At 48.4% G+C, this 18,386-nt stretch overlaps 1 protein-coding gene across 3 annotated transcripts in view; it reads left to right on the top strand.

Moving 5' to 3' along the window:
* LOC106990378 (splicing factor 3A subunit 2-like) overlaps positions 1-18,386 on the top strand; it is a 79,552-nt gene that overhangs the window by 8,301 nt on the left and 52,865 nt on the right. The window contains exon 1 of one of the 3 annotated variants that reach the window (XM_060408590.1): positions 9,390-18,383. The exons of the other annotated variants lie outside the window; for them this stretch is intronic. The gene's annotated coding sequence lies outside the window, so the exon portion shown is untranslated. Of the gene's footprint in view, positions 1-9,389; positions 18,384-18,386 lie in introns of those variants that run through there. 3 annotated transcript variants of the gene reach the window in all.

The raw sequence follows: 18,386 nt of genomic DNA, 5'->3' as shown, positions 1-18,386 counted from the left end.
CAAGCAGGTGACAGAAGAGAGAATTCAAGACGGTACCCTACTTTTTGGAGGAAGAAGCCAGGAACCACAGATGCAACTCCAGAAGCCGAAAGAAACCCAGAAATAGATCCTTCCCCGCCAAGGCCTGCCGACACCTCTATCGTAGCCCCGCATGACCTGTTTCAGACATCTCACACGCAGAATCGTAAGACAGTCCCTATGTCTTGTGTAGGCATCATCGGCTCCAGCGGGTCCCCAGCGCTCACTGACCCCGTGCCATGCCCATCTTTGCCAAGCGTGGAAAAGCAGTCGTCCGTCTCCCCTGACGCTGGACATCTCCTACGACTTCTGGACTTTTTGCTGTCTCTTCCTGAAGCCCAACATTGAAATCAGTCAAAACATACACAGGTTCATCCACCTCACTAGAGCTGATGCAACCCTGGTCCCTTTTCATGGCCGAGCGATATTCCATTGTATATATCGGCCACAGCTTCTTTATCCATCCCTCGGTCAGTCGACGTCTACACTGCTTCCACGTCCTTAACGGTTGTTCAGCTGCACAGTCGTGTCCGACTCCTTGCAGCTCCACGGACTGCAGCAAGCCAGGCTTCCCTGTCCTTCACCATCTCCCGGAGTTTGCTCAAACTCATGTCCGTTGAGCCAGTGAGGCCATCCAGCCATCTCGTCCTCTGTCGCCCCCTTCTCCTTTTGCCCTCCATCTTTCCCAGCATCAGGGTCCTTTTCCAAGTCGTACCTACTGTGAATAGCGCTGGGATGGACATTGGGGTGCATGTGTCTTTTTGAATGATGGTGTCCCTAGGGTGTATCCCCAGGAGTGGCATTGCTGGGTCATATGGTCATTTTATTACTAGTTTTTGAAGGAATATCTCTACTGTTCTCCATAGAGGTTGTACCAATTTACATTCACACCCAGAGTGTAGGAGGGGGCCCTTTTCTCCACACCCTCTCCAGCATTTATTGTTTGTAGGTTTTTCGATGATGGCTATTCTGACCTTTGTGAGCAGATAGCTTGTTGCAGTTTTGATTTGCATTTCTCGAATAATGAGGGATGCTGAGGGATGATGTGGGGAGTGGAGGAGGGGGATTCAAGAGGGAGGGGATTTATGTATGCCTTCGGCAGACTTACGTTGTTGTGCAGCAGAAAGCAACAAAACACTGCAAAGCAATTCTCCTCCAGTTAAAACACACACACACACACACACACACACACACACACACACACACACACACACACACAGAGGCAACTGCAACCTTTATTCAGTTGGTTGTTGCAAACTGGTCCCTCTCTGTCTGTCTCTCTCTCTCTCTTTTTTTTTTTTTTTTTTGCCTCCTCTGAACCTCCTTTGCTGACCTGGTCTCTCCCTCTCTTTGCAATCAAGCTCTCTGTCTCCTCCTCAGCTATTCATTTCAAATTCCTACCCATTTAATAACAGCTGCACCGGTATCTCCTCCTGTCCCTTGGAAATTAATTTAGTTACCGTCACAGGGAGACTTCGCTTCTGACTTTAAAGTACCCGATGGCGAGGGGGGTGGAGAGGGTTAGCCTGCAGCCAAGGGCACAGCCGCCCGCCGAGCACTCCGAGTGCCCTCCCCCTCAACCCCAGCTCCAGGGCTATGCCACAGACCACATTAGTAATTGATGCTTCGAGCCAGCATCCCCGGGCGGAGATGCCAGCCGGGGCCTTCGGAGATTCTGCAAGTCACCCTGGGTCTGTGTGTTTGTCCGTGTGAAGGATGAACTACGGCACAGAGGAGGAAAAGGAAGAAAGAGATGCTTTCCTTGCAATGAGACGGGGGGTTGTCGATGAGTAGCTGTAGGCGGAAGCTTGCCCGCGTGTGGGTGCCCCGTGCAGCTTTTTCATCCTTTTCTGCCTGCATCACCGGCTTTTCCGCGTCGGCTGTCTTGGCTGCCTGGTCGGGATGTGTGTGCATCGGCGCTTCAGTCGTGTCTGACTCTGTGACCCCATGGACTGCAGCTTGCCAGCCTCCTCTGTCCATGGGATTCTCCGGGGAAGAATACTGGAGTGGGGTGCCATTTCCTTGGGGGAACTCTTAAGATCTCTGTCTCTCTCTGATGTTTCCCTCTCAACCCTGGGGAATAGAGGCTTCTTACATCCTGAGGTCATCTGCGAGATGAAGTTTGAAATGGTTGCTGGTTGGTTGGTCAGTTGCTCAGTCGTGACCGGCTCTTTGAGGCCCCATGGACTGCAGCATGCCAGGCCTCCCTGTCCTTCACCATCTCCCGGAGTTTGCTCAAAATCATGTCCATCAAGTCAGTGATGCCGTCCAACCATCTCATCCTCTGCCGCCCTGTTCTCCTTTTGCCTGAAGCCTTGCTCAGCATCAGAGGAATGGTGGCATTTTGGTAAAAGTCAGGGTCCTAGAAAGACCCTGTTGAATGAGACACGACCGTGAGCCAGCCCCAGGAGCGTGACAAGCAGTACGTTCCCTGCAGGGCTGAGTGACGCTAAGGGGAGGGAGACCGAGAGGCAGATTCCGAGGTGGTGCTGTGCAGGAGCTCGGACTGCCAGCGAGCTGTCTGCCAGTCTGCTGCTCCTGCATCAGAAATTGCGTCTTGTGAGATGGCTTCATCTTCTAGACCTGGGTTTCTCAGCCTCACCCCGCCTCTTGTCTGCGGCTGGATGGCCCTGGTCTGTGGGTTGTCTGGTGCACTTGGGGTGCGGAGCAGCAGCCCTGATCTCCATCCACCACGTGCCGGGGATGACCCCCCACACCCCAAGTGTGCCAACCAGAAGTGTCTCTGGATGTCGGTGTATGTCCCCTGGGGGCAAAGTCATCCCTGGGTGAGAACCGCAGCTGGAGCTAGAAAGATAGGGGGACAGATGGATGGGTGGGTGGGTGGATAGATGGATATAGGTAGATGGATGGATGGATATAGGTAGATGGATTGATGGATAGATGGTTATAGATGGAGGGATAGATTAGGTAGATGGATATAAATAGATGGATGGATAGATGGGTGGGTGGATAGATGGATATAGGTGGATGGATGGATGGATATAGGTAGATGGATGGATGGATAGATGGTTATACGTAGATGGATAACTGGATGGATGGGTTAGATAGATGGATGAATGGATAGATGGATATACATAGATGGATGGATGGATTAGGTAGATGGATATAAATAGATGGTTATAGAAGGATGGATTAGATGGATGGATGGATGGGTGGGTGGATGGATATAGATAGATGGATTGATGGATAGATGGTTATGGATGGATGGATAGATGGGTGGATGGATGGGTGGATGGAGGGATAGACGGATGGATGGATGGATGGATATAGATAGATGGATTGATGGATAGATGGTTATAGATGGATGGATGGATGGATGGATGGATGGATATAGATAGATGGATAAATGGATGGATGGATGGATAGATGGGTGGATGGGTGGATGGGTGGATGGATGGGTGGATGGAGGGATAGATATATGGATGGATGGATGGATGGATGGATGGATGGATGGATGGATGGATATAGATAAATGAATTGATGGATAGATGGTTAGAGATGGATGGATGGATTAGGTAGATGGATATAAATAGATGGATGGATGGATTCAATGGATGAATGGATGGATGGATGGATGGATTCGATGGCTGGATGGGTAGGTGTATAGAGATAGATGGATAGACGGATGGATGGATGGTTGGATAGATTAGATAGATAGATGGATAGATGGATGGACAGACGATAGATATTGAGTTGGCTGCAAAGTTTGTTCAGGTTTTTCTGTAAGATTATAGATAGAAAGATTGAGAGGTGATACATTGATAGATGATTAAAGCAATGAATATAGATAGGTAGGTTGATAGAAACATTGATAGATAAGTGATGGATAAATATATCGATAGATTAGATAATAGATAAATGAATGGAAAATATAGAGATAGATGTAGATAGATAGATAATGCAGATAGATAGATAATAGATAAAGTGGGTAGATGATTGATGGATACAATGGACGGATGGGCAGGTAGATGGGTGGATGGATACAGATACATAGATGGTAGGTAGATGAACAGATCTTAGATAATGCTAGACGGGTAAAGATGCATAAATTCTAAATAATAGATAAGTTGGGTAGATGATTGATGGATACAGTGGATGGATGCACAATTAGATGGCCGGCTGGATGATAGATGAATAGATAAATGATGGATAGGTAGAGATATTATCTAAAGATGGATAGGTAATTTATCTATAACAGATGAATGAAAAGACAAATCATGGATACACAGATGGCTTCCCTGTGGCTCAGCTGGTGAACCACCTGCAGTGTGAGAGGCCAGGGTTCAGTCCCTGGGTCGGGAAGATCCCCTGGAGACGGGAATGTGTACTCACTGCCGTGTTCTGCCCTGGAGAAGCCCATGGGAGAGGAGCAGGGTGGGCTGCAATCCATGGGGTCACAGAGACAGGTAGATAGATCATTCAGGTATCTGACTCACATTATCGTGGTTGCTGCAAGGCCAGCAGAGGTATACTTTTCTCCTGTCAGCTCCAAGGACCAAAGAATGTTTCACTATTCAGTCAGACGCCAGACCCACGTCATTTCCTCGGGCATTAAGATTTCCTGTTTGCTTTTTTTTTTTTTTTTTTTAAATCTCTCTGCTTACTGTGGTTGAGAAGTCATTAAAAGAAGAATTTCTATATTGTGAGTAAACGCTACTTCAATTTAAAAAATAATGTGATGCAAACTACTATATATAGGACGGAGAGGGAAATGGCAACCCATTCCAGTGTTCTTGCCTGGAGAATCCTATGGACAGAGGAGCCTGGCAGGGTACAGTCCACAGGGTCGCAAGAGTCAGACACGACTTAGCAACTAAACCACCGCCATCACCGATATATATACGATGGTGAAACAATAAGGGTCTCCTGTGGAGCACAGGGATTTGCCTTCAGTATCCCGTGATGAACCCCAGTGGAAAAGAATATGGAAAGTAGTGACCGTGCTGGTCGCTCAGTCGTGTCCAGCTCTTTGCAACCGACTGTAGTCTCCCTCTGCCTGTGGGATTTCCTAGGCAAGAATACTGGAGTGGGTTGCCATTTCCTTCTCCAGGGTGTGTGTGTATATATATATATATGTATATTCATGGGCTTCCCTGAAAAAGGAATATATATATTCATGTATGTATTTATGTATATATATTTCCAATATATATAAACTGAAATACATGAATGTATTCCAGTCCTTCCAATACACACACAACTTTGCTTATTAACAAAAATTAACAACAATGCAAATCAACTGTACGTCAATAAAATTTTTTACAAAAATAGTGATTTAAACAGGAGCATTTCTGAAATGACCCCTGACTTTGAATAAAGGCTTTCTTACGCCTTTTTTTTTTTTTGAAAACATTCAAACCTGTCCATTGTTCTTCAGTGTTACCTGTTTACAGGGAAATCAGATGACGTTCTATGTAAAGGAACTTATTTACAAAACAGAAACAGGTTTGCAGGCACAGAAAACAGCCTCATGGTTCGCAAATGGGAAACCTGGGGGGAGGAATAGATAAGGAGTTTGGGGTTAACACGCACACACAATTCCATGTAAGACAGATCATTAACAAGGACCTAGTGTACAGCACAGAGAACCCTGCTCAATATTATGAAACAACCTAAATGGGAACAGAATTTGAAAAAGAATAGATACATATGTCACCGAATGACTTTACTGTACTCCTGAAACTATTGAAACATTGTAAATCCACTATGATCTTCAAGTGTCAGCTGCTTAATCCCATCTGACTCTGTGTGACCCGGTGGCCTGTAGCCCGCCAGGCTCCTCTGTCCGTGGGATTCTCCAGGCAGGAATACTGGCATGGGTTGCCACGCCCTCCTCCAGGGGATCTTCTCAAAGGGTGGATGGAATCTGCATCTCCTGCATTGCAGGCAGAGTCTTTACCGACTGAGCCCCCCAGGGACGCCACTATCAACCTTACTCCAATATAAAATAAAAACTAAAGAAAAAAACTTTTTTTAAGCTAAAAAAAATAATAAACAAGATGGATAGTGTCTGGTTGTACCCACAGAGTCTTGGGAACTTCTGGACACAAACTGAACAGCCCTGTTCCGGGGGAAATAGAATAGATATCGTAAATATGCCAACAGCCTCTGGGTCTATGAAGCAGTTTTCTGCCAGGCAGTTCCCATGAAAAAGGGTTTTATGTCCACAGTGAAACGAGCCAGCCCGGTTATCTCTGAACAGAAATGTCCTGAAATCCTTCGTCTGTGTGGATGGTTCCCTTAGAGAGATGAATTTTATATTCTTGTGGAAAAACCGTAATTTTCTGTGCAAGGCAGCCTAAGTTCCAGAGCCTCGGTTTACACCTCAGAGATGAAATCAGAAGCACGGTGACATTCTAGGATATTTACCCGCGAACTTGCTTCTGTGCCCTTCACAGTGGAGGTCCCTGGGGGACATTTGTTTCTAGGGGCGGAGACCTTCTCTGACAGCAGCCCGCTTTGTGTAATCAACGGGCTTTTGTTCCTGCACTTTACAGGAAAAAGTGTGTCAGCCGGTCCTCAGTAATAGAGAACTGACCCTATCTGAGCTAGAGTAAGCTGGAAAAAATTTACCGCAGCGTATATGTTGTCATCCACTTGCTCACTCATGTCCGACGCTTTGAGACCCCACGGACTGCAGCCCGCCAGGCCTCCCTGTCCATCACCAGCTCCCAGAGTCTACCCAAACTCATGTCCATCGAGTCAGTGATGCCATCCAACCATCTCATCCTCTGTCACCTCCTTCTCCTCTCACCTTCAATCTTTCCCAGCATCAGGGTCTTTTCCAGTGAGTGCGTTCTTCACATCAGGAGTATTGGAGTTTCAGCTTCAGCATCAGTCCTTCCAAGGAACACCCAGGACTGATCTCCTTTAGGATGGACTGGTTGGGTCCCCTTGCAGTCCAAGGGACTCTCAAGCGTCTTCTCCAGCACTGCAGTTCAAAAGCATCAATTCTTCGGCGTTCAGCTTTCTTTATAGTCCAACTCTCACATCCATACATGGCTCCTTGGAAAACCATGGCTTTGACTAGACGGACCTTTGTCGGCAAAGGAAGAACAGAGACATATGCAAAACCCAGAGAGGAAGACAGGAAGAGAACAGCCTGCGTTTCGCAGAGCTCTTCCTCACTGAGCATCCCTCACTCTTACGTTAAAGGCAGAAAACGGAAAAGGGTTTTTACTCCACGTTCAGTAATCAGATCTGCGAGCTCAGAAATTCCACATCGGAATAGAAGCAGTTCATCTGCTCCAAGCTTGGCACCTCTCAGCCCCCTGGTGTGTGCAGCCCGGGGGGCTGCCCAGCTCTGCTTGCTGACATCTGTCTCATCCCCCGCACCCCAGGCTCTTCAACAAAACGTTCATTTTTTTCAAGGGCAGAGTTCTCTCCTCAAAGCAGCGCACGGAGATCTCCATGTCTGCAGAGCGTGGAGGCTCAACTCTGCTGTGCTGTGCTTAGCCGTTGGGCTGCGCCTGACTCTGCGACCCCCGTGGACTGCAGCCCCCCAGGCTCCTCTGTCCATGGGATTCTCCAGGCAAGGAAACTGGAGCGGGTTGCATTTCCTCCTCCAGGGAATCTTCCCAACTCAGGGATTGAACCCGGGTCTCCTGCATTGCAGGTGGATTCTTTGCCAGCTGAGCCACCAGGGAAGCCGCAGAGATTCAACTAGAAAATGGCTGGACTCCTGTCCTTCTGTGGAGTCCTTTATCTACTCAGATGCGTCTAAGTGTGCTCAGCTGCGTCCAACTCTTTGCAACCCAATGGACTGTAGCCTGCCAGGCTCCTCTGTCCATGAGATTCTGCAGACAAGAATACTGGAGTGGGTTACCATTCCTGCTCCAGGAGAATCTTCCTGACCCAGGGACCGAACCTAGCATCTCCTGATTTGGCAGGCAGATTCTTTACTGCTGAGCCTCCTGGGAATATCTACTCAGAGCTGAGGAGTGGAAAGAAAAAAAAAAAAAAAGACTCCACGTGGGGCTTCCCTGGAGGCCCAGTGGTTAGGACTCGACACGTTCATTTGCCAAGGGCTCCGGTTCAATCCCTGGTCTGGGAAGCAAGATCCCACAAGCCACATGGTACGGCCAATAAATAAATAAATGATATTTTAAAACCCAGCAAACCCAGCAGCACTCCATGTGAGTCCATTGCGTGGGGCGTTCGGAAACCTCAGGACCCCCAGACGTAAAGCGAGTTGACAGTTCCAAAGCAGTCAGGACCCAGAAATGGGAGGGGAGCCCCGGAGAGTGAACAGGAGGGAAAGGGTGAGGAGGAGACAGACGCAAGCTAGGCAGAAATCACACTGGAACGAAATACGAAAAAGCACTCCAGTGCCTCATTTGGCATCTTAAAAAAAAAATTTTTTTTTAATTTTTGTATTGGAGTGTATAGCTGATGAGGGCTTCCCTGGGGGCTCAGACAGGAAAGGATCTGTCTGCCATGTGGGAGATGTGGGTTCCGTCCCTGAGTCGGGAAGACCCCCTGGAGAAGAGATAGGCTACCCACTCTAGTATTCGTGGGCTTGTCCGTGGGTCAGGCGGTAAAGAACTTGCTTGCAGTGCAGGAGACGTGGGTTTGATCCCTGGGTGGGGAAGATCCCCTGGAGAAGGAAATGGCAACCCACTCCAGTACTCTGGACTGGAGAATCCCCATGGACAGAGGAGCCTGGTGGGCTACAGTCCATGGGGTCGCAGAGAGTCAGACCCGGCTGTGCGAATGAGCACACACACAGTTGACGAACAATGTTGCGTTAGTTCCAGGCGTATAGCGAAGCGAGTCAGTCACAGCCTACGTACATAGGTCCTTGCTGTTTATCCACAATTTACCTAGAAGTGTGCGCATTTTCGTCCCAAGCTCCCAACTTATCTTTCCTCCTTTCCCCGATTTGGTCAATCACAAATGTGTTCTCTATGTCTATGAGTCTATTTCTGTTTCATGAATAAGTCCATTTGTATCGTTTTTTTTTTTAATCAGATTCCCCATATAAGTGGTCTCATATGATATTTACCTCTCTCTGTCTGACTTACCTCACTTTGTATGACAACCTCTAGGTCCGTCTGTGATGCCGAAGTTGGCATTTTGTCTCATTCTCTTTCATGGCTCAGGACCGTTCCGTTGTATATATGTCCCACGTCTCGGTTATCCATTCCTCTGCCGATGGACGTCTAGGTGGCGTCCACGTCCTGGCTGTTGTGAATGCGCTGCAGTGAACTTTGGGCTGCTTGCATCTTTTGGGGGCCACGTTTCTCTCTGGATATATGCCCAGAAGTGGGATTGCTGGGTCATATGCCTGCTCTATTTTTTAAAATTTTTAAGGGCCCTCCGTGGTGTTCTCCACAGGGGCTGCACCAGTCTCCATTCCCAGCAGAAGTGCAGCAGGGTCCCCTTTTCTCCACACCCTGTCCAGCATGTACTGTTTGTAGACTTTTGGATGATGGCCGTTCTGATTGGTGGGAGTTGATACCTCCCTGTACTCCTGACTGGCATTTTTCTTATCATGAGCGATGCTGAGCATCTTTTCGTGTGTCTGTTGTCTGTCTCTGTACGTCTTGTTTAAAGAAACATCTGTTTAAATCTTCTGTCCGTTTGGCGTCTTGCTGGCATTTTCTGGAGAAGGCGATGGCACCCCACTCCAGTACTCTTGCCTAGAAAATCCCATGGATGGAAAAGCCTGATAGGCTACAGTCTATAGACTTTTCTTCCATGATCCTGCAAACAGAGCTACATTCTTGGCCTTCCTAACGAATTGAGTGGGCTTCCCTGGTGGCTCAGTTGATAAAGAATATGCCTTGCAATGCAAGAGACCCAAGTTCGATCCCTGGGTCAGGAAGATCCCCTGGAGAAGGGCAGGGCAACCCCCTCCAGTATTCTTGCCAGGAGAATCCCATGGATCGAGGAGCCTGGTGGGCTACAGTCCATGGGGCTGCAGAGAGTTGGACATGACTGGAGATGTATTTGAAGCTTACTTTTTCTTGCATGTGGAAAAATTTGCAGCGACTTGCCTGGTGGTCCAGTGAATAACACTTCCCCTTGCAATGCAGGGGATGTCGATGCGATCCCAGGTCAGAGAACTAAGATCCTTCATGTTGAGCAGGCAAACAAACAAACAAAAAAACCAGCAAGATTTCCACAAATGTCCATGGAGGGAACGGATCAGCCAAAGCTCAGAGCGTGATGTGTCCTGTCTGGTTGTGAGCCTCTGGCACAGACAGGAATCTCGCAGTCACAAGCAATTAATTCTTGCCGGGAGTGGCCCAAGGTTAATTTTAATGTCGTCCATGGTCTCTTGCCAGATCCGATACGTCTGCCTCCTTCAGGCTCTGCCTTATGGTTCTTGGCAGGACCTGGCTACGTGGAGGCTGGCAGGCTCAGCCCGTTAATCATCCTTGGCAGCCGGGTTCTTGTGGCTGATGGATATGGACCCCCCCCCCCCGCCATTCCCCGGGGAGACCCGAGGATGCTGAGTGAAGCTGACGTGTTGTGGTTGCCGTGGAAGCTCAGAAGGCTCTCTTATGCCCCCATGCTGATGGCGGGAGTTGAGAGACACTCAAGACACACACATTAAAAAAAAAAAAAATAGCATTTGATCTGCAGCAAAGTGGATGGAAAATCCCATGGATGGAGGAGCCTGGTAGGCTGCAGTCTGTGGGGTCGCAAAGAGTCAGACACGACTGAGCGACTTCACTTTGACTTTTCACTTTCATGCATTGGAGAAGGAAATGGCAACCCACTCCAGTGTTCTTGCCTGGAGAATCCCAGGGACGGGGGAGCCTGGTGGGCTGCCGTCTACGGGGTCGCACAGAGTCGGACACGACTGAAGCGACTTAGCAGCAGCAGCAGCAACGTGGATGGACTTGGAGATCATCATGCTGAGGGAACTAGGTCAGACAGAGAAAGACAAACATCGTATCGGTCAGTTAGCTCAGTCCGAGTCCTTGTGACCCCGTGGACTGCACCACGCCAGGCCTCCCCGTCCATCACCAACTCCCAGAGCTCGTATGACTTATATGCAGAATCTAAAAAGGAATGGTACAAAGGAACTTATTTACAAACCAGAAACAGACTCACAGACTCAGAGAAAGAACTTATGGTTACTAATGGGGATGGATGGGAGGGAGCATAGTTAGGGAGTCTGGGGTGGACTTGACATTCTTCAGTGTTGTTCAGATAAACCGTATCCGACTCCTTGTGACCCCGTGGACTGCAGCACACCAGGCTTTGCTGTCCATCACCATCTCCCAGAGCTTGCTCAAACCCATGTCCATCGAGTCAGTGATGCCATCCAACCATCTCGTCCTCTGTCGTCCCTTTCTCCTCCTGCCTTCAATCTTTCCCAGCATCAGGGTCTTTTCTAGTACATCAGCTCTTCACATCAGGTGGCCAAAGGATTGCAGTTTCAGCATCAGTCCTTCCAATTAACACCGAGTACTGATCTCCTTTAGGATGGACTGGTTGGATCTCCTTGCAGTCCAAGGGACTCTCAAGAGTCTTCTCCAACACCACAGTTCAAAAGCATCCGTTCTTTGGAGCTCAACCTTCTTCATGGTCCAGCTCTCACATGACTACTAGAAAAACCGTAACTTTGACTAAGACAGACCTTTGCTGGCAAAGTGATATCTCTGCTTTCTAATAATCTGTCTAGATTTGTAATAGCTTTTCTTCCAACGAGCAAGCGTCTTTTGATTTCATGGCTGCAGGCACCATCCATAGTGATCTGGGAGCTCCAAAAAATAAAGCTTTCACTGTTTCCGCATCTATTTGCCATGAAGTGATGGGACTGGATGCCACGATCTTAGGTTTTTTAATGTTGAATTTCAAGCCAGCTTTTTCATTCTCCTCTTTCACTATCATGGAGAGGCTCTTTAATTCCTGTTAACTTTCTGCCGTGAGAGTGGTGTACACGATGCGTTGTGCTGTCCTCAGTCACTCAGTTCTGTCTGACTGTTTGCGACACCATGGACTGTAGCCCGCCAGGCTCCTCTGTCCACGGGGTTCTCCAGGCAAGAGTACTGCAGTGGGTTGCCATGCCCTCCTGCGGAGATCTTCCCAACCCAGGGATCGAACCCAGGTCTAGCCACAAGGCAAGTCCAAGGATACTGGAGTCAGTAGCCTTTCCCGTCTCCAGGGGATCTTCCCGACCCAAGAATTGAACAAGGGTGTGCTACATTGCAGGCAGATTCTTTACCAGCTGAGCTGTCAGGGAAGCCCAGTATGTACTCTGCTATGTATTAATATAAGATTTATATTCTATACTATTATATATACATATAATATGGATATTATAGATGCTATTATAGATATTATTGATATACTATTTCTACATATACAAATACTAATATATATGATATTATGCATCCTTTTTTTGTCCTTAATGCCATTTGTTACTTATTTTTTCAACAGACTTTATGTTTTAGAGCTGTTTTTGGTTCACAGCAAATTTGAAGACACCTCCCATGTACAAGGGCCTGCTCTGGTGGCTCAGCTGGTAAAGAATCCGCCTGCAATGCAAGAGACCTGGGTTTGATTCCTGGGTTGGGAAGATCCCCTGGAGAAGGGAAAGGCTGCCCTCTCCGGTATTCTGGCCTGGAGAATCCCATGGACTGTGTCATCCATGGGGTCACAAAGGGTCGGACACGACTGAGCGACTTTCACTTTCAACGAAGCATACACTGTCTCTTCCATTATAAACACACCCTGCACCAAACGGCTAGATTTGTTATAATTGGTGGTTTTTTAAAAACATTTATTTTTGTCTGTGCTGAGTCCTTGGTGCTGTGTGTGGGCTTTCTGTGGTTGCTGGTTGCGGGGGGCGGGGCCTCCCCTCTGGTTGCGGGGGGCGGGGCCTCCCCTCTGGTTGCGGGGGGCGGGGCCTCCCCTCTGGCTTTGGTGCATGAGCGTCTCATTTTGGTGGCTTCTGTTCTTGAAGACCCAGGCTCTAGAGCTCAGGTCAACAGCTCCTGCGCACGGGCTCAGCTGCGGCATGTGGGATCTTCCCGGACCAGGGATCGAACCCACGTCCCTTGCATTGCAAGGCGGATTGTTAACTACTGAAGCAGAACAGAAGCTCCTATCAACAGATGATTCTACTTTGGTTCTGCATGTATTAATGATCGCTTACAGTGAATGGTATTGGATTCGTGATCTCCGAAGAAGAAGATTTAGCTTCGGGACCAGGGACCAGACTTGACCACTCAAGGGCTCTTGTGTGGCAGAAGTTTTATTAGAGTGAAAAGAGTCAGAGAAAGCTTCTGACAGAGACATCAGAAGGGAGACAGAGAGTGCCCCCTCCCTAATCTAAGCAAGGGAGCTATATACTTTTTGAATTGATTATATAATAAATCAAAAGCATGTCTCAAGGTTGTAAAGATGTTACTAGACCCAGTCCCACAATTTACATTTTAAGGTAGCAGGGTTAGAACTTAACAACAGAAAGATCTTACCAGACCCACTCCAGTAATATACATTTTAAGATAACAGGATTAGTCAGAAGGTTTTCAGGAAGGAGAAACTATCCTCAAGCAGGATACATTGTTGTTATATAATCCCTGCTGCTGCTAAGTCGCTTTAGTCGTGTCCGACTCTGTGCGGGTCGCATAGATGGCAGCCCACCAGTCTTCCCCACCCCTGGGACTTTCCAGGCAAGAACACTGGAGTGGGTTGCCATTTCCTTCTCCAATGCATGAAAGTGAAAAGTGAAAGGGAAGTCGCTCAGTCGTGTCTGACTCTTAGCGACTCCATGGACTGCAGCCCACCAGGATCCTCCGTCCATGGGATTTTCTAGGCAAGAGTACTGGAGTGGGGTGCCATTGCCTTCTCCAATATAATCCCTAGTACAGAGTTGAAGCTGAGTTGTCTTGTATAATCATCAGTTAAAGAAGAAAACTTATGTGACTCAGACTAAGGAAGCTCAGTTCAGTTCCGTTGCTCAGTTGTGTCTGACTCCTTGTGACCCCACGGACTGCAGCACGCCAGGCCTCCCTGTCCATCACCAACTCCTGGAGTTTGTTCAAACTCATGTCCATCGAGTTGGTGATGCCAAGGAATGTAGGCTAAGGAATGCAGAGAGAAAAACACGTTTGTCCTTTCCTCCTCCTTGAGAATTCCAGACCCCTATCTCTTTTTCAAGATCCTCCTCCTCCCCCTTCTCCTCCTGCCTTCCCTCCTACCCGCCCCCCCCCTCCTCCTCAGGGACTCCAGACTTCTAATCAACCTGCCTAGGAATTGACCCTCTCGTTAGTATGAGACTCTGAGGATGCTGAGCTGTGTCCGCCACCTACCAGCGCCCATCAGATGCCTGTTCCATTGTCCACTACACACTCTGGGCAGGGTTCACTGAAGCTGACTGCTTCTTCTCTAATTAGCTCAGTCTCTCTACACACCCGGGAAAATACGATTAACCGGATTCCCGCTTATTAAGTCTCAGTCATGTTTCCATCTGCCTGCAGTAGAACTGAGCCAGGTTCCATTAATCAGACTTTTGGGTGTTCCCCAGCTCTGCAATTAAGCAGTTCTGGGCAGACTCTTGGTTTTCATTCAACAGATGGCTGGTTGCCTCCCTGGAGAGAGAGATGCGCATAGATTTCAGTTGTGTGTGTGTGTGTGTGTGTGTGTGTGTGTGTGTGTGTGTGTGTGTGTGTTTAGTTGGAGTACAATTGATTTACAATGTTGCATTAGTTTCTGCTCTAGGGCAAAGTGATTCAGCGATCAGTTCAGTTCAGTTCAGTCGCTCAGTCGTGTCCGACTCTTTGCGACCCCATGGACTGCAGCATGCCAGGCCTCCCTGTGCATCACCAACTCCCGATCTTGGTCAAACTCCTGTCCATCGAGTCAATGATGCCATCCAACCATCTCATCCTCTGTTGTCCCCTTTTCCTCCCGCCTTCAATCTTTCCCAGCATCAGGGTCTTTTCTAGTGAGTTAGTTCTTCCCAAAGGACTGCAGTTTCAGCTTCAGTATCAGTCCTTCCAATGAATATTCAGGACTCATCTTTAGCACAGACTGGTTTAATCTCCTTGCAGTCCAAGGGACTCTCAAGAGTGTTCTCCAACACCACAGTTCAAAAGATCCATTCTTCGGCACTCAGCTTTCTTTATGGTCCAGTTCTCACATCCATACATGAGCACTGAAAAAAGCTTGACTGGACAAACTTTTGTTGGCAATGTAAAGTCTCTGCTTTTTCAGATGCTGTCTAGGTTGGTGATAGCTTTTCTTCCAAGGAGCAAGCATCTTTTAATTTCATGGCTGCAGTCGCCATCTGCAGTGATTTTGGACACGTCTGTGAGAGTTGGACTATTTTAATAGAAAGTCTTCCTCAGTGATTCAGCCATACGTATACATATACCCCCCGCCTCTTGAGCCTCCCTCCCGCCTCTCCATCCCACTCCACTAGGTCATCACAGAGCACCTACGAAGCTGTGGATGTCACTGCTTTAATTCTCAGGCAGCCTTAAATGCTTTGTGCCGTCAAGGTTGTATGGCGAAGATGGCTTGCAATAGCCCCATCTGAAACACCATTTTTAGAAGGAAGCATGGTAGAAGCTATTACTGTTTCTCGCTTCCTTTCCTAGATGGATGGAGGTCTTTCAGACTCTCCCTAGCCTGTGTGGTCGTTCAGTCACTAAGTCACATCCAGCTCTTTTGTGACCTACCAGGCTCCTCTGTCCCTGGGATTCTCCAGGCAGGAACACTGGGGTGGGTTGCCATTTCCTTCTCCAGGGCATCTTCCCCACCCAGGGGTCAAACCCGCATCTCCTGCACTGGTAGGCAGATTCTTAACCAGTGAGCCACCTGGGAAGCCCGCCCCCACCCCTAACCATGTGTGCACACTCAGTCACTCAGTCATGTCCAGCTCTTTGCGACCCCATAGCCTGCAGCCTGCCAGGCTCCTCCAACCATGGGATTCTCCAGGCATGAATACTAGAGTGGATGGACATTTCCTTCTCCAGGGGATCTTCCTGAGCCAGGAATCGAACCCTCATCTCCTTTTTGGCAGGCAGATTCTTTACCTGCTGAGCCACCTGTGAAGTGAGAAACAGTTTATTTCCTTGTCCCCTTCTACATAAACATTTATGGACAAAGAGAGTCAGCCAGACACATCTCTTCTCCCTTGCTAACCCTGCCCTTATCCAAGCCTGACGGTTCGCAGTTACTCATTCCAGGGAGCTTTGGATCGCAGATTGCATCCTAACAGCTCAAATCACTGAGCTAATTTTTCCCCTCAGTAACTATCTCTCTCAGTTTTCACTGTCTCCCGGAGTTTGCTCGAACTCATGTCTATTGAATCAGTCACGCTGTCCAACCATCTCATCCTCTGTTGCCCTCTTCTCTGCTTGTCCTCAGTCTTTCCCAGCCTCAGGGTGTTTTCCAATGAGTCCTGGAAAAACCACGAGTGAGCTTGAAAGCTCCCCGTGGAGGAAGCCCTTTCTGAAGCAACAACTTTGTGGAGAAGGTCAAATGTTGTCTGCATTCCCATGAGGATGCCTGAGAAGGAGATGCCTTGATGCCGATCGCTGGAGGCTGAGTTGAGCTCGACGAGGTGGTCCATCGCGGTCCTTGTGATCCTTCATTCCTCTGCAGCGAGAGATTGCTACAGCCTAGCCTTTGACTCACTCAAGCTCATCTCCTTCCCCTGTGTCTCCAGGCTCTTTCTTCTTGGAGCCTCAGCCTTGACTGGGAGCCTGGAGTTCTGCTGACTGGACTGCGTCTTCATGCCTTTGAGGCCCCAAGGCTGGGGAATTTCCTCACATATCATGCTTGCTTGTTAAATGGATGGATGGATAGGTGGGTTAGTAGATGAATGCCCGAGTGGATGGGTGATGGACCAGTGGATGGATGGTTGGGTGAATCAATGGGTGAATGAATAGATAGATGCGTGGTGAATGGATATGTAGATGGGTGGATGGCGAATGGACGGATGGGTAGATGGAGGGTTAGATGGATTTGTGGATGGATGTGCAAGTGAATGGATGATGAGTGGATGGATGGATGCGTGGATGGATAAATGGATGGATAAATAGAGGAATGGATGGTGAGTGGCTGGATGGATGGGTGGATGGATGGTTAGATGGATTTGTAGATGGATGCGTAAGTTAATGGATGATGAATGGATGGTGAGTAGCTGGTGGGTGGGTGGATGGATGATTAGATGCTTAGATGGATTTGTGGATGGATGCATAAGTGAATGGATGAGGAATGGATGGATGGATGCATGGATGGATAAATAGATGAATGGATGCTGAGTGGCTGGGTGTGTGGATGATGGCTCATTCCAATGGTACAAGCCTCTCAACTCATTTTCCGAGGTTTTCCTGCCCGAGGTTTTCAGCAGGCTCCATCCACCTTGAATACATAGCTGGCCATGTCACCTTGGCCTTCTGGGCCATTCGTCTGCTTGAATAGCTATTTGGACCCGTGGAGTCTCTGGCTGGCCTCGTTGAGTCCCTTGCTGTCCTTCCAGGTTCACTAACGTTTGGGTCTCGGGGTTTAGCTTGGCCAACAATACCCTGCCCAGCCCTCATTAATGAGGCCACAGTGCAACCATCTACCACAGCAGCTCAAATACTGACATATTTGGAGGCTTCGATTTTCTTTTGCCCCTCCATGGGTCCCGTGGGCATGGGAAGACTTCAGCCCCGTGCAGCCATGTCTGATCTGAGCAGCCATGTCTGGTCTGAGCAACCATGTCTTATCTAAGCAACCATGTCTGATCTAAGCAACAGCATTGTTTTTAAATTTCTCTTCCAACACTTTTCCCCAGCATGTTTTCCTAGCATAGTTTAGGTGGACCCTTTCTGACTTCTGTTTGAGTTCACTGTCAGAGAGGCACACCCTACTCCTGGAGTGGGGAGCCTTTCCCTTCTCCAGGGGATCTTCCCAACCCAGGGATCGAACCCAGGTCTCCCGCATTGCAGGCAGATTCTTTACCAGCTGAGCCACCAGGGAAACCCAAGAAGACTCGAGTGGATAGCTTATCCCTTCTCCAGAGGATCTTCCTGACCCAGGAATCAAACCAGGGTCTCCTGCATTGCAGGCAGGTTCTTTACCAGCTGAGCTACCAGGGAGGCCCTAGTTCTAAAGCTACTGTTTAAAAATTAGTGCATGGGGCCAGAAGACTGTTTTACCTTCAATGTGGCCACACCAGAAATGGCTCATTCCTGTCATTTTTCTCAGAAGGGCAAAGTAACAGAAATGAACATTTCTCTGCCTCTGTTTATTCAGGACAGTCAGTTCCTCCAGAGAGAAACCAGTATCTGTGGAAGGGAACATGAAGGAGAGGAAGAGACCTTATTGTCTTCAATTTCCGTTAATTGATTCCTAAGGAGCCACGCTGTGACACGCGACAAATGAGGGTG

Source organism: Ovis aries, chromosome Y (assembly GCF_016772045.2).
Source record: "Ovis aries strain OAR_USU_Benz2616 breed Rambouillet chromosome Y, ARS-UI_Ramb_v3.0, whole genome shotgun sequence".
Classification (NCBI taxonomy): domain Eukaryota; kingdom Metazoa; phylum Chordata; class Mammalia; order Artiodactyla; family Bovidae; genus Ovis; species Ovis aries.
The sequence above is the reverse complement of the archived record's forward strand: the minus strand, read 5'-3'. Positions and strand labels throughout refer to the sequence as shown.